Source organism: Coturnix japonica, chromosome 28 (genome assembly GCF_054131305.1).
Source record: "Coturnix japonica strain WE chromosome 28, WE-NBRP24, whole genome shotgun sequence".
NCBI lineage: Eukaryota > Metazoa > Chordata > Aves > Galliformes > Phasianidae > Coturnix > Coturnix japonica.
This window is the reverse complement of record NC_140690.1, coordinates 3504092-3518035: the sequence shown is the minus strand read 5'-3', so window position 1 is coordinate 3518035 and position 13944 is coordinate 3504092. Positions and strand designations below refer to the sequence as shown.

The following is a 13944-nucleotide window of genomic DNA, read 5'->3' as shown; positions in this document are numbered from 1 at the left end:
CTGCCTGGAATAACACAAAAAATAGAGAGAAATGTTTGCTTTAACAGAGTTTATGTCTTCTGATCATAACACTTCAGAAGCCTCAGAGGCTTCTTCTCCTGTGCATATTTTCATTCATCTTATATTTTGCTTTCATTCAATGTGACCTCACTAAGCAAATATTGTCTAACACCATGAGTATCACATAAATGTGCAGATCTCAAGCTGCTCACTTATCTAGTACCCTTGGCATGATGCTTTATTTTCCTCAGCTGATCATCGAGATTGTGCCTGTTGATTGTGCAACAACAGCCTGTTGGTCTCGATTACCTGTGAGAGGCTCTAAATTTGGCCAGGAAAAATCATTTGAGGATAAGTAATTATCTGGGACTCAGTAAGTCTTCCCATGCTTTCATAACAGCAGAGATACACACACACACAAACTCGTGGAACCCCACTGCTTTGCACAATCCTGTGCACACTCACGTGTGTCATGCACTGATTTCCCAGCCAGTCCTCGTAGGGTCTCTTACTTAGGACAGGAGTGCAGGGGAGCAGCCAGAAGCTGTTTGCATTCCCTGCTGTCTGCTGGGCAGCTTTGCTGGAGATGCTTGGGTTGCTTTGTTTTTCCCTGGGAGGTGGGAAGGAGCTTTGGGTTGGAGGCACATCCCGTGCCAGAGCATCCCGATGGCACGTGTGGGGCACTGATCTGCAGCAGAGGAAGGGGAGGAGGTCCCAGCACAGCTCTGCACCATGCTCTCCCACACTAGGCAGCTTGTTCCTGGCTCAGCAGCACCATCAGACAAGAAGCAGGGAAGGAAATCAAGGATGGGGGGTACTATCAAACGCAGTTAGTGCATGCCTGTGCAGGACAAACAGACCCAGATCTTGTGGGTTGTTCCTGCTTTTGTAGCATTCGTGTGCTGTAGCTTAGCAAAAGGTTCTGCTGCTTGAATCTTCTTCTGCAAGAGCCACCTACCAGTAAATGTCTGCGGGGATGGAGGATGTGACAGAAAGCATTTGTCTCCACGACAGCGTAGTTACACTTGGTCTAGAGAGTGAGAGAGGCAGGCAGCACTGCCTGATGTTGGTCAGGGCGAGCTCCTCCTGCTGCAGCGCGATGATGGCAGGGCTGGAGATGATCTGCAGGGACAGCTCACAGGTGGGAGCCAGGAATGGACACGGTGGGAGGACAGAGGTGTTAGGGAGCAGCTACGGCATCGAAGAGCATCAAAAGGCCCTGAAAAGCATCACAGAGCTACAGCCGGGAAGCTTGAGGTTTTCATGAGCAGCATCCAGGATGCTAGAGACTATTTGCTGCCATACACAACGGCAGCAGAGCTCTCGCTGCAGGCATCCCAAAGTCAGGCAAAATGGGAACACACCCAGAGCTCGGCCGCACAAACCCCACAGCCAGAGTGTTGTAAGCTGAGCTGCCTTGATGTTTCTTGCACTCATCCCAATCTCTGCGAATGAAAACTCGGAATTCAGTCAAGGCGTTGATTGAGCATGAGCGTGCCTTTATTCAATAGGAGAAAGGAGGGGGTGTGAGGTCTGGAGGAAAGATGGGACTCATCCTCTCTTGTAATCATGAGAGCTGCTCAGAGACCATGCTGTTGCCCAGAGCCTGGGACTCGTGTCCTGATTCTGTGCCCCCCTGCGAGATGCTCAGCTTCTCCTCGGTGATGCTGACCTGAGCCTGCATGGTGGTGCTGCTGTCGGGGCACTCGGGCTGTGCTTGGGCTGGGCTGCACTGCAGAGACATTGAGTCCAGGCTGGTGCCTGAGGTGTCTGGCAGGCTCAGGTCAGCAGCTTCAGTAGGGATGGGATGAATGAGGGCTTCAACGATGATGACCTTCTTCTCTTGATAGCTGATGTTATACGGAAGGCTTTCATCTGAACTGCAGCATCCTGTGCTTAGTAACAACTCTTCATTGATGGAAGATGCATCATCGTAACATGCCCTGCGTCTTGGGGATATACAAGGGCTCGGGTCACCTAGGAAGGAGTAGATGTACAGTGGTTAGTGTCGAACGTTCGCAAGATGAACCATGGAGATTCTTGCCATTTGGCTATGTAGTGGTGGTGGGCAGAAGCAAATAGGCTTCTAGCAACAGTGTCACTGTCTTGAAAGTGATCCACGTGCAGGTCCAGCTCTTGTGTTGACAAGAGACTCATTTGGGAAAGACAGGTGTCAACTGAAGATGTCAGGCACGGACTTGAACGCCAGAAGGAGGTACAAGCCCACTGAAAGCATGAATTCTACCTGTGTTGCTGACAAGCAGTGTTTTGTAAGCTGGACTTGCACCCTTACCTGCCAGGACCAAGACTTCTGCTTCAGAGGGCTCCCTGGCACTGCTCTGCAGTCGGCGTTTGGCCACAGGGGATGGTTTGCCCAGGCAGAAGCAGGAACACCAACTGCCAGCTGCTGACTCTGCCCTCTTACTGGGAGAACTCATTCTGCAGAGAAAACAGAGCATGCTGTCAGACGTGGTGCAGGGTGAGGGAAGAGCTGCACCGAGCCCTGGCCAAAAGTTGCCTGTTCCGGGCATTGCCTGCTTTCTGCTGAAACACAGCTTAGAAACGCCCTCTGTTTCAAACAGCAGAGGATGCTTCCATTCCTACAGGTCAGCCCTCAAGTCCTGAAGGCTAAATACCTCTCAACGATGTCAAGCAAGGACATGGATCCGGAGAATGTCGGAGGCTCAGGCTGCTTCGCTCTCCTGGGGCTGGCCTTCACCAGGGAACGAAGGCGGTTGATGAGCTTGCCCCATTTCTTTGGCTCTGTGCAACAAAACAAAGAAACCAGTTCATTTCAGGCCTGGCTCGGTTGGACGAAGCTGAGCGCAACGCATTCGACAGAGCATGTAACAACGGGAAGAACATTCCCAACAAGGACACGCAAGAATGGATTTTCCCCATCCCTGGAGGTGCCCAAGGAGATTACTGTAGTTCTCTTTCTAAGCTTGCTGAACTTGGGCATAAACAAACCCACTGAAAGTAGCGTTCTGACCCTATTTGACTAACTCGCTTTGTCAAATGTAAATTACGCACCTGGCTTTGGCAATGAATTGAAGAGGGAATAGGGAACTTTTCCGCTGATGAGTTCCATGCACTCACCAGGGAAAAGCCCAACCTGTAACTAGAACAAAAAGACAGGTGAGCATTAGCCCGAGCCCAGAGCCAAAGGGAAGGTCCACTGACAGTGACACAGGGCAACTGTTTGCATCCAGCAGCCATCCTGTGCAGGCAGAGCAGCTCCAAGCTGAGATTCCCAACTCTACTGAAGTTGTGCTCTCTAGTCAAAAACGTGTGCCTACCTCAAAGCCACGCTTGCCTCTCCCCCAGGGGCTCAGCCTGTTGATATGTCCTCATATCAACAATGCTCACCAGATCTCCGACCTGCAAGAGATTGAAACATCAATCCCAGATTCAGCAAATCTGGTAGGAAAACAAAGCAGAAAGGACTGCCCTCTTATATGCACAACAACAAGGAACGCCTGGAACTGCTTACCTCCAGAGAGAGCTCATCTGGCCCCTGGGCAACGTGGCTCTTAATAACATGGGCTGCCGCAATCGCTGGTACGTTTAAAAGATGACAAAGCACGCACCAGCTGCGGCTTCTGCATGTTATCAGCCTGCAAAACAGAGCACAGGCCGTGGTCAGGAGCTGAGGACAAACCAGGAGGATTTCAAGGTGAGGAGCACATCTGCAGAGAAAGCTGCAGCAAATGCGCTCCATCCTTCTCAGGAGCACTTCAGAAGAAGCTGCACATCTCATAGCTCTGGAGCAGCACTTCTTCCCCACCCTTCACTACTCCAAGCAGCTCCTACAAACTTCTCAGAAGAAATCCAGGCCAGCACAGACCTGGCAGACCAGAACCAAGTGCAGCTTGTGTGACGGCAGTGCCCACTCCTTGCTTCCACCCTGCTCCAGCAGGTTAAGGAGTCTGAGCCTCACTGGCCTTTGACAGCTCAAGACTTTCATCATCTCATGCCAACATTTCTCACTAAGATACACCTCAGGCATTGAATTCTCTTCTCACTACCTCCTCCCAGTCCTCCCCTAGGAACAGAAACCATTCAGATTCTACAGCAAACTACAGCATCTACCCTGCAAGAGCACACTGAACCACCTGCAACAATGAAACATGGTTTTGGAGAGTGGGTCTGAAAACACACCTTTAGACAGCTGTCTCCCTGTAGCCAAAAGGAAACCAAGCAGCAAAAGAAGAGTCCAGCCTGAAACATGCCCATGCTACTAGCCCAGGTTTTTCACAGTGAATGCAGAATCCATCCTGTTCTTGAGGTAACAAATGACCAGTGGGTCTCCCCTTGCTCCACCCCTTCTCCTTCAAAGCCAGAAAAAGAAAGAAAAAACAAGCAGAAGAAACCCAGACGTACCTTTCCACACACAAAGCAGAAAGTGGAACAGCAGTTGGTCTCCTTCCTGAGACATGGTGGGGAGCATCCAAGAGGAAGCCCAAGTTCTTTGCTTCTCTCCACAGGGACTTCAAGCACTCTTGGCAAGAGCTGCTTTGGTTCTTTCTTCAACTGCTTCCATCACCAGAATCTCCTTTGGAAAAGGAACCCTAGAGAAAGAATCAGCAAATGAAAAAGAATGAGGAATAACCACTTTCCCAGCATTCTTCTGACATGCAATTAAGACTCTTGACTCGGGCAAGGTCTTAAAATCAGCTGGTTACAAGAACTGTCCCAAAATATATCCAGCTTCTGTACAGCTGCCGTTATTTCTGACAGCATGTGTAATCACAGAATCATAGAATGGCCCGGGTTGGAAGGGACCTCAAGGATCATGAAGATCAATCACCTCCCTGTCCCTGCTGGCCATCCCCTCTTCTGATGGAGCCCAGGGGACCATTTGCTCTCTGAGCTGCAAGAGCACGCTGATGGCTCACATTCTGTTTTTCATCCACCAGGACCCCCAGGTCCTTCTCTGCGGGGCTTCTCTTAAGGACTGCTCCTCCCAGGCTGTACAGATGCCTGGGATTCCTCCAGCCCAAGTGCAAAACCTTGCACTTTGCTGTGTTCAACCTCATTAGATTCACCTAGGCCAACCTCTCGGTTGAGCTCCCTCTGAATGGCATCCCTTCCTTCCACTGCATCAGCCGCACCACTCAGCAAACAGCAGAGGGTGCACTCCATTGCATCATTGGTGTCACTGATAACCATGTTAAAAAGCACTGGTCCCAAGACAGACTCCTGGATGACACCACTTGTTATCGGCCTCCACCTGGACACAGAACCACGAATCACCACCCTCTGTCTGTGGCCTTTCAACCAATCCCTTATCCACCAGGTGGTCCACCTGTCAAATCCACATCCCTCCAGTTTAGAGATAAGGATGTGGTGGAGGGCCATGTCAAAGATCTTGCTCAAGTCCAGGTCAATGACATCTGTTCCTTCCTTTTGTCCACAAATGCCATCACTCCATCATAGAAGGCCACCAGACTGGTTCGGCATGGCCTTCCCCTGCTAAAGCCACGCTGGCTGTCTTGGATCACATGCTCATTCCTTATGTGATCAAGCATGTCTTTGAGGCGGATCTGTTCTTCACCATCTTCATCACAGTTCTACATTTGAATCAAATAATTGGTGTTCCTGTCACGAAGAAAACCTCTTTGTCTTCTACTCCTGCTGCACTTCTGTGCTTTCACCAGAAGCAAAGGGAGAGGCCACCTCCTAGATCCAAATTTTAAGAAACCAACACCCAATAGGTGTCATCTGAAGTAAAATAGCAGAGAAATTAAGATGACTCTTCTGCATCCAGCTTGGATCACTCCCTCACTCAGGCACACCACCATCAGATCAAGGAGATGCTGCCTTCAGCTTTGAGACTGTATGGGAAATCACAGCTTGAACCTCTGATTAATCAGCTGAGGCAAGTGTTGGGTCAGCTGCGGGAGCACAGGTGAGAGTAATCTAGCTGTGCTCCCAGAAGGGGTGGACCTTGACTCCACCTCCTCTGAGACCTCATTTAAAGGCTGACCACCACTGAGGCAGCATCTCTTGGAGATTGCTCCCCAGTTGAGACTGCCTCAGCTTTCTGGTCAAGGTATCGATATTGGTGAGTTTCCCTTTGCTAATAACCTTTGACTATTTACCACCATCTTGGTTAACATCTTTTTATTAGCCACCCTTACAGAGACCATAAGGGTTTGGGCTTCCAAACTCTCAGCAAGCATTTGGATCAGACAGCTTCCTGCTGGGGAGCCCCCTGCATCACTGCTGCCTCCTTTAGTACTGGACCTGCAGATGCTTCAGAGCTCATTAGCATGGACTTCCTTCCTCCCCTCAGCAGCTGCTCCTGCACTCACCTTCATTCCTACTCAGATACCGGCCGCTTCCAGCACCAGCTGACCTGCAAGACACAGAAAGGAAAGGTGGGAGTCATGCAAACGCACAAGCCCAAGGCTGCGTCACCACCACGTATGGCAGCCTCGGGAAGTCAGCTGCAACTACATCCTGTGTCAGAATGGAAACAGGAATCGTCAGTTAAGTGTGACCTCTGAACTCATTGCCACCATCAGAAACAGGCACTGAAATCGCTCACTTCACTGCAGCTGGTTACCTCCAAATTCTTTTACTTTTAGGAAAATGCGGACACGGAATTGAAGGACACTAGAAAAGTGACATCTACTTCCCCGTAGGTGGTTAAACTTGGAAGCAGGACTTGAGCAAGAAAAGCTTCTCAGCTCAGAATCACAGAATTATCAAGGTTGGAAAAGACCTAGAAGATCATCTGGTCCAACCATTGCCAATACTTCCCGGATAAATCATATTCCATACATCACATCCAAACGTTTCTTGAACACTCCCATTGTCGGTGACTCCACCACCTCCCTGGGCAGTTCATTCCAGTGCCTGACTACCCTTTCTGAGAAGTAATATTTCCTAATGTCCAGCCTGAATCTTCCCTGGTGCAGCTTAAAACCATTCCCTCTAGTTCTATCACTGATTACTCGAGAGAAGAGGCCAACCCCCAGCTCACTACAACCTACCTTCAGAAAGTTATAGAGAGTTATAAGGTTTTCCCTGAGCCTTTTCTTCTCCATGCTGAACAATCCTAGTTCCCTCAGCTGCTCCTCGTAAGTTTTGTGCTCCAGACCACTCACTACCTTCGTAGCTGAAGACGTTCCAGAACCGCAAGGTTTTCTTGCATGGAGGGGCTCAAAACTTAATAGGTCAGACCTCCTTCTCTCCATCATTGCTGTCACGTGGAAGGCTGTCCTTGAAACTGCAGTGACTCATGCATCCTAACTGCACTCCATTGATGGAAGCACACCAGGCATCATCGCTACTTGCCGGTGGGTTCCTGTGCTGGCAAGGGATAGATTCACCTGAAAGAGTAGATACACAGCAGTTAGTGTAAACTTTCACTATCCAAGGAGGCAAAGGCTTGGTGCTGCCTGTCAAGCAGGCTTCAAGCAGCTTGCGAGACTCATTTGGGAAAGACAGGAGTCAACCAAAGATGTCAGGCACGGGCTCGAACGCAGGAATACAGAAAGAGGTACAAGCCCACTGAAAGCATGAATTCTACCTGCGTTGCTGACAAGCAGCTTTTTGAAAGCTGGATTTTCACCCTTACCTGTCAGGACCACAACTTCTGCTTCGGAAGGCTCCCTGGCACTGCTCTGCAGTTGGCATTTGGCCACAGGGGATGGTTTGCCCAGGAATAAGCAGGAACGCCAACTGCCAGCTGGTGATTCCTTCCTCTTTCTGGGAGAACATGGTCTGGAGAGAGAAAACAGCATGTTGTCAGTCGTGGTGCAGGGTGAGTGACGAGCTGCACCGAGCCCTTGATGACAGTTGCCTGCTCCTGGCAATGCCTGGTTTCTGCTGAAACACAGCTTAGAAAAGCCCTCTGTTTCAAAGATTCATTCAGAGATGCTTCCATTCCTACAGCTTAGCCCCCAAAAGTCCTGCTGGCTACATTCCTCTCAACCATTTTGAGCAAGATGCAGAGCATGTGAGCAAAGGCTCAGCAGCAGGAAAGGACAGGAGCTGGCAGGCGTAACTGCTTTCTGAGGAACTGGGCAGCCATAAGGGAAGCTCAAAAGCATCTCTGACTCTTACGTTAACACCTCCTCGGCCTCAGCTCACTGCCATCTTTAATTTCTAGTGCCAGCAAGTCTGACCAACAGCTCTTCTTACAGGAGAAGTGCAATTGGTTTCAGGTGCGTGGCCCTGAAATCTGGAAAACCCCAGCGTTTCCAGGTACAGGCAGCACAGACCAAGATAGACACTAGCGTGGCTTTCTGCATCTTGTGACTGCCTGCCCAACCAGGAAGGAAATGCACCCTTGTGTGGCTCCTCTGAGCCAGTAGGGCAACTGTTTTTTAGTTGAGTGCTTGGAGATACAATGGACAAAAAATAAACCAATAGAAATCACCTGAACAATGATGATAGGGGCTGGAAAGGGAATTCCTCTTTCTTTACCTTTCAGATGGAAAATCAATGATTGCGTCGAAGTTCCTCAGTACAGCTGCAGGCCCTTCCTCCACTTGTATCTTGCTGCTCTGTGTTGCAACAGGAGAGCTGCTCTGGCCTCTCCTCTCAGCCTGTACCTCCTGCACGGTGAGCAGCTTTGTGGATGGAGAGACCCACACAGACTTGGGCCCAGGCAGAGAACTGTGCCCTGCAAGGGAAAAACACAGGTGAGACGGCGGAGGAAGCAACAGCACAGCCATCCCAGTACTGCATATCTCTCAGAATTGCTTATCCGAGCCACTGGAAGTAGAGGAGCTCAAAATAACCGTGTGCTCAGAGGTATGCTCGTGGCAAAGGACACAGCCACAATTAAGAGCAGCTCACTGTATCAAAAACAGGCAAACAAAAATCCTAGAAAAACTAGGGGGCTGGGATTCCAGAAAGCTTTGCTGCCACATTTCAATCAAGCTTCACCTGCTGGCAAAAAATCTTAACAGCAGTGATGGTTTTCTCCATGTAAGGTTTGTGTTTGGACACACTAAGGATCCAGGAATGGGGCACCATATTCTAATCTAAGCCCAGAAGCCTGCTGTCTCCTCGACAGTAATAGAATTTTCAAAGGTCTTGAAGAAGACCTGGATTGGATCAAGGTGCCAGATCAAGATCAAGCTAATGGAGGAAGACACTCACCTGCTCACTCTCCCACGACTGGTGTGGATTCGGAGCAGAAGATGACATCTGTGTGGCTGATGAGGAATTCCACCACAGCTGACTGTATCTGCAGCTCCATGCAGGCAGCTTCAATGGCGCAGGAAGATTGGCTCTGCTGGGATCTGAAGAAAAGGCAGATCTTACAAGTCATTTCCCCAAGTCTGAATTTCTGTAGCCAAAAACTGTCAGGTTGGGCTCTGGAGACTTCCGCAGTGGGCAAACAGCGATGCCACTGACGAAATTATCCTGGATCATCAGGGACACAGCAGTCCCAGCTAAACAAGTGAGTAGAAACTGTCATCTAGAAATTGTGCCCCTGGGGTTGGGGGAGAGCAGAACTAAGCATCGTGTTGAAATGGAAAAAGAAGTTTACCTTAAGAGGTTTGGAGCCCACTCTATCGCTAAGTTCTTCACGTGCATGTTTATCACCGAGCAGATCCCAGCCAGAGACACCAAGTGTCTTATTAAGTCCCATGGGGACAGTGCACTGGTGGTCAGCACTGAGGCAGACTTGATGACTTCCAAGAGGCATCTGGGGAACACAGAATCACAGAATGACCCAGGTTGGAAGGGACCTCAAGGATCATGAAGCTCCACTCCCTGCCTGGCAGGGCCACCTATCTGCCACATTTACTAGGCTGCCCAGGGCCACATCTAACCTGGCCTTGAACACCTCTACAGATGGGGGATCCACAACGTACCTGGGCAGCCTGTTCCAGGACCTCAGCACTCTCCTAGTAAAGAATCTCCCCCTACCACCCAACGTAAATCTTCCGTCTTTCAAATTAAAACCATTTCCCCTTGTCTTGCTATTATCAGCCCTTTCAAAGAGTTAACACCCCTCCTGATTATACACACAGCCTGTGCCATCAAGGCCAAGCAGTGCAAGCTCTGGGGGGCTTTACAGCCTGATTGCGCAGTGCAGCTCCTCGCAGCAGGCATTTGACTCCAAGTCCCCTTTGCTATTAACCCCATACTATCAATAGCAGGGGAACAGCAAAGGAAAGGGAATTCTCACAACCATTGTGAATAGCTTAAATAAACACCTCCTGGCACCACCACAAGTGCCATCAGTGAGAGGCAGGATGTGGCAAAGACATGCCTCGTGGGGCTAACAGAAAGAAGACCTCAGAGCTGGGGCAATGCTGCAACCACTAGCCAGGACGCCCAGGGAACAGGTACGTGTCATTTCCAAGACACTGCCCTGAGCTTACCGAGAATTTGGCATAGAGATGCTTAGTCAGCAGAGGGCTCGGGAGCTCCCTGAAATACATCTTGCACAGGGAGCTCACGCTGTGAATGTCTCAGACACTGAGCTCGGGAACCTGCTCTGAATCGAATTCAAGGCTGCAGAGAAGGACATAGAATTGGGCAGAGGGCTTTGGGAAAGACGAAAACAAGTCCAAAGCCACACAAAATACAGTCAAGAAAAGGAAGGACCTCTGCAGAGCCTTCCATATGGTCTCACATCACAGCGAGAAGCAGGAGAGCTCTTGTGGCACAAAGCTTGGGGCAGGAGAAATCAAGGCTGCCTCTAAGATAGTGCTTGCAAAGAGACTTGTGCTCTAGATACCTCATACCTTCAGTGTTCTTCTTTGGACACATCTCAGGATTTCAGTGTCCTTCTTGCAGTGAGGGGCCAAGAACTGAACACAAAACTCAAGGTGAGGACTCACCAGTGCCAAGCATAGGGAGATGATTGATTCCCTGCTCCTGTGGGCTCCAACCTTCTGCATTCCAATTCCAATCTAAACCATTCCTGCTATGGTATTACTTGAATCCTCATTTAAGGCTGGACCTCAACAGGTCAACACATCAGAAATAACACAGTGTGCATCTGGAAGACGTGTCTCAAAGCCCAGAAAATCCAACTCAAAATCAAACTCTACCCTTGGTAGATTTACATCACGCTCTTTTCCTTGTGTGTGAGCAATACTTGCTCTTTTCAGATGGTACTATGAGCATGTGGCATCCCAAACACATAGTTAGCATCCGTCCATATCATTAAGGCTCTCGTCAAGGCAGTTATTTCAGCCTTCTGAGGTGAAGTCCCCACGGCTGATGGTTGTGCTTCCATTCCCTGCTCAGTAGCAGTTACTGCATGTCCTGCCTTACAGCCTCCTTGTCTCACAAAACTGCAGCTGCTGGTAAACCAGGCGTCTTCTGCATCTTCTAAGGGTTCGTCCTTCAGCTCCGACCGACCGGCTGCAATGTGCAGCTTCAGTTGTTTCAAAGCAGTCATGTCATCCTGGTTCTCCACCAGGGGAGTTCCGCTAAGGAAAGATACTGGGCTGGCAATAGTAGTTACAATTATTTCTATATCACCCTGCTCCACCAGGATGGCCTGGTATTTCGGGAATCTTTGGGGTGAGAGCCAATGTCCACCTTTTGCCTCCAATACAGTAAACACTGCATGAGATATTAAAACTGGTATTCTTTGGCCCACTGTAGATTTATAGGCTTCCTGAATATTAAGCACCAGTGCACCCTGGCTATCCCTTACTCACTTCAAGCTGTTTGAAGTTTACCATCAGTCCGTAGCTGTGTATCCATGGTCGGCACCCTCCTGTCATTCCTGGCAACGTATGGAGTTCCTTGGCAGTTTGCAGCTCAGGGGTTGAGCAGATGGCTTCTTTCTTGGCAGTCCTTAAGGTTCAAAGTCCAGCTGTCATCTCCTATCCCAAATATGTCACTTGCTGCTGAGTTAGTTGTGCTTTCTGTCAACCAAGAAACTCAGCAAACTCTCAGTCTATTGTACACAGTCCTTTTGTTTTGGTGGCATCCACATGCTCCAGTAAAGTTCCACCCTAGGATGGAGGATCTTAGGTCTCAGGCTCACGAGTTGACCAGTTCTCAACAATCATTTAGCTGTTCTCACAACCCTGGGTAACACTGTCCAGGTTCACTGAGTCTCTTCTTACTCTGTTAGGGAGAACAGATACACACAAGTACTGGTATGCTATCATGAGGAATTCAGTAGGTTACATTTAATATAGAAGCATGTTGCAATCAAAAGCTCGCTTAAATAAAAGCATACCCTTTTCTTTCACTCAAAATAATAGACCAGAAAAAAATAAAAACAAAACCCTCATCATGAATGTTAAAGAAATTATCTACTAGATCTTGATGGGAAGTAGAAGCACATGCTAGATTTAGGAGCACAGCACTTGTCTCATTATCTGAATGCATCTCAAGGCATGATCCTTGTGAAACTGTGAGAACTTCTATCATTAATAGACGAGTACCGTGCCCTGATATATGGTTAAACCGCTTGCAGTACACTGTCAGATGTACAGGCTGGTGGCTGTATGTGCTGTGACCAAATAAACCCCACACAGAAATCTCTCAGAATATCAGGACCTACAAGGATTGCATTCATATTTAAAGTAAAAAATTCCTAAGCTACACATGTTCTAGGTTTCCATTTGTTAGATACAACATACCTTTGGAAGTAGGCGCCTGAAAGGGTATGCCTTCTACTTGCTTCTCTGTCTGACTCTTTGAAAAGAGCAGGAGCAGGAAATGCAAAGGGCAGCTCATTTCTTAACGCTGACTCTGCATCAACATTCTCTGTGTTTGCACGCTGCTTAGATGCCACTTTTCTTGTCACTGGAGTTGACAGTGTGAATTCCATATCACCCAGTTGAGTATCATGCCTCGAATGGTGCCAGAGACGGAACAAAAGGTTTTCTGATCACAGCCGGAGAAGTTACTATCAAGGAAATTCTAAGAGATGAGAAGGTCAGACACAATGCTTATAAAAACATCATACACTACTTGTCTATTGAACAAAAGAGTTTAAACCTCTGATTCTTTCCTAGAATAAGTGCGTTTCTTATAGACTCTCAAATGCCATTTTTTATTTGTTCATGTCAGTTCCCCATTTACGATTAACCCTCACCAGCTTATCTAAACATAACTATGAATTATCACTTGGTTTGGCTGCAAAATTTCAATCACTTCACTGTGGATTTTCTTGTCCAACACAGTAAGACTGAACTTCTTTCGGTACCTTTAAAGGTCTGTGTACCTTTAGCCTAACTCCAGAATCTTATGAACTGTGCCTCATCGCTTCCCATTGTGTTTTAAAATCCTCACTGACTCCTTTACTTGTTCCCTTGCTTGCTATTTCTGTGCAAACCAAACACTGGAGTTAGGGTTCTCATTAAACCAACCATGGCCTACAGGTAGAAGGCACCAAAATTTATGCTTAACATACTTCTTTGCTCAATCTGTATCTCCCTTTGGTCAAGGTCCACTAGATACTTAAATATGGAGTAAGCACTAGATACAATGAGAAGCAGATTTCTGGATTAAGTGCTGTATTTTTTCTGTAAGAAACTAGCACTACATCTTCACACACCTGCTTTGTTCTCTGAGTATTTAGATCGAGCGGAGATTCTTCAAACACTGAAGCTACATCAGAAAATTCCATGGATCCAAACACATCTGGCACATGGCTGCAGTCTGGCACATCTTCATATGTCAGAGCCTTTTCAGACTGAAATGTTCCATTGAGATTCTTTTGCAGAATTAAAAGGAAGATTTCATCAGAAGATTTCATCACTAAAATCTAAATAAGATTGGTTTGCAAGTTCCAAACTATGGCTAACAGCTAATGGAAGTCCACAGGCCAGCAGCAACAACTTTTATATTATGTTCTTAATACTGTAATTGTGGGTTTGACATTCATATCAAGAGCAGAAGGGAAATTACTCTTAGAGCTTCAAGTCATCTTTCACAGCCTGTGTCAACAAGAGCAGCACCTCACAGCCTTTGGTTTGAAGACCCAGACCACAAGGC

General features: G+C 48.1%; 1 long non-coding RNA gene across 1 annotated transcript; it reads right to left on the bottom strand.

Annotated features, from left to right (window-relative positions):
• Positions 1–7604: 7604 nt before the first annotated feature.
• Positions 7605–12863, bottom strand: LOC146756068 (uncharacterized). The gene is made up of 6 exons (XR_014937674.1): positions 12585–12863; positions 10818–12063; positions 9515–9673; positions 9121–9263; positions 8440–8638; positions 7605–7734 (listed from the first exon to the last, which is right to left on the bottom strand). It is a non-coding gene; the product is annotated as an uncharacterized LOC146756068 (long non-coding RNA).
• Between the last annotated feature and the right edge of the window lie 1081 nt (positions 12864–13944).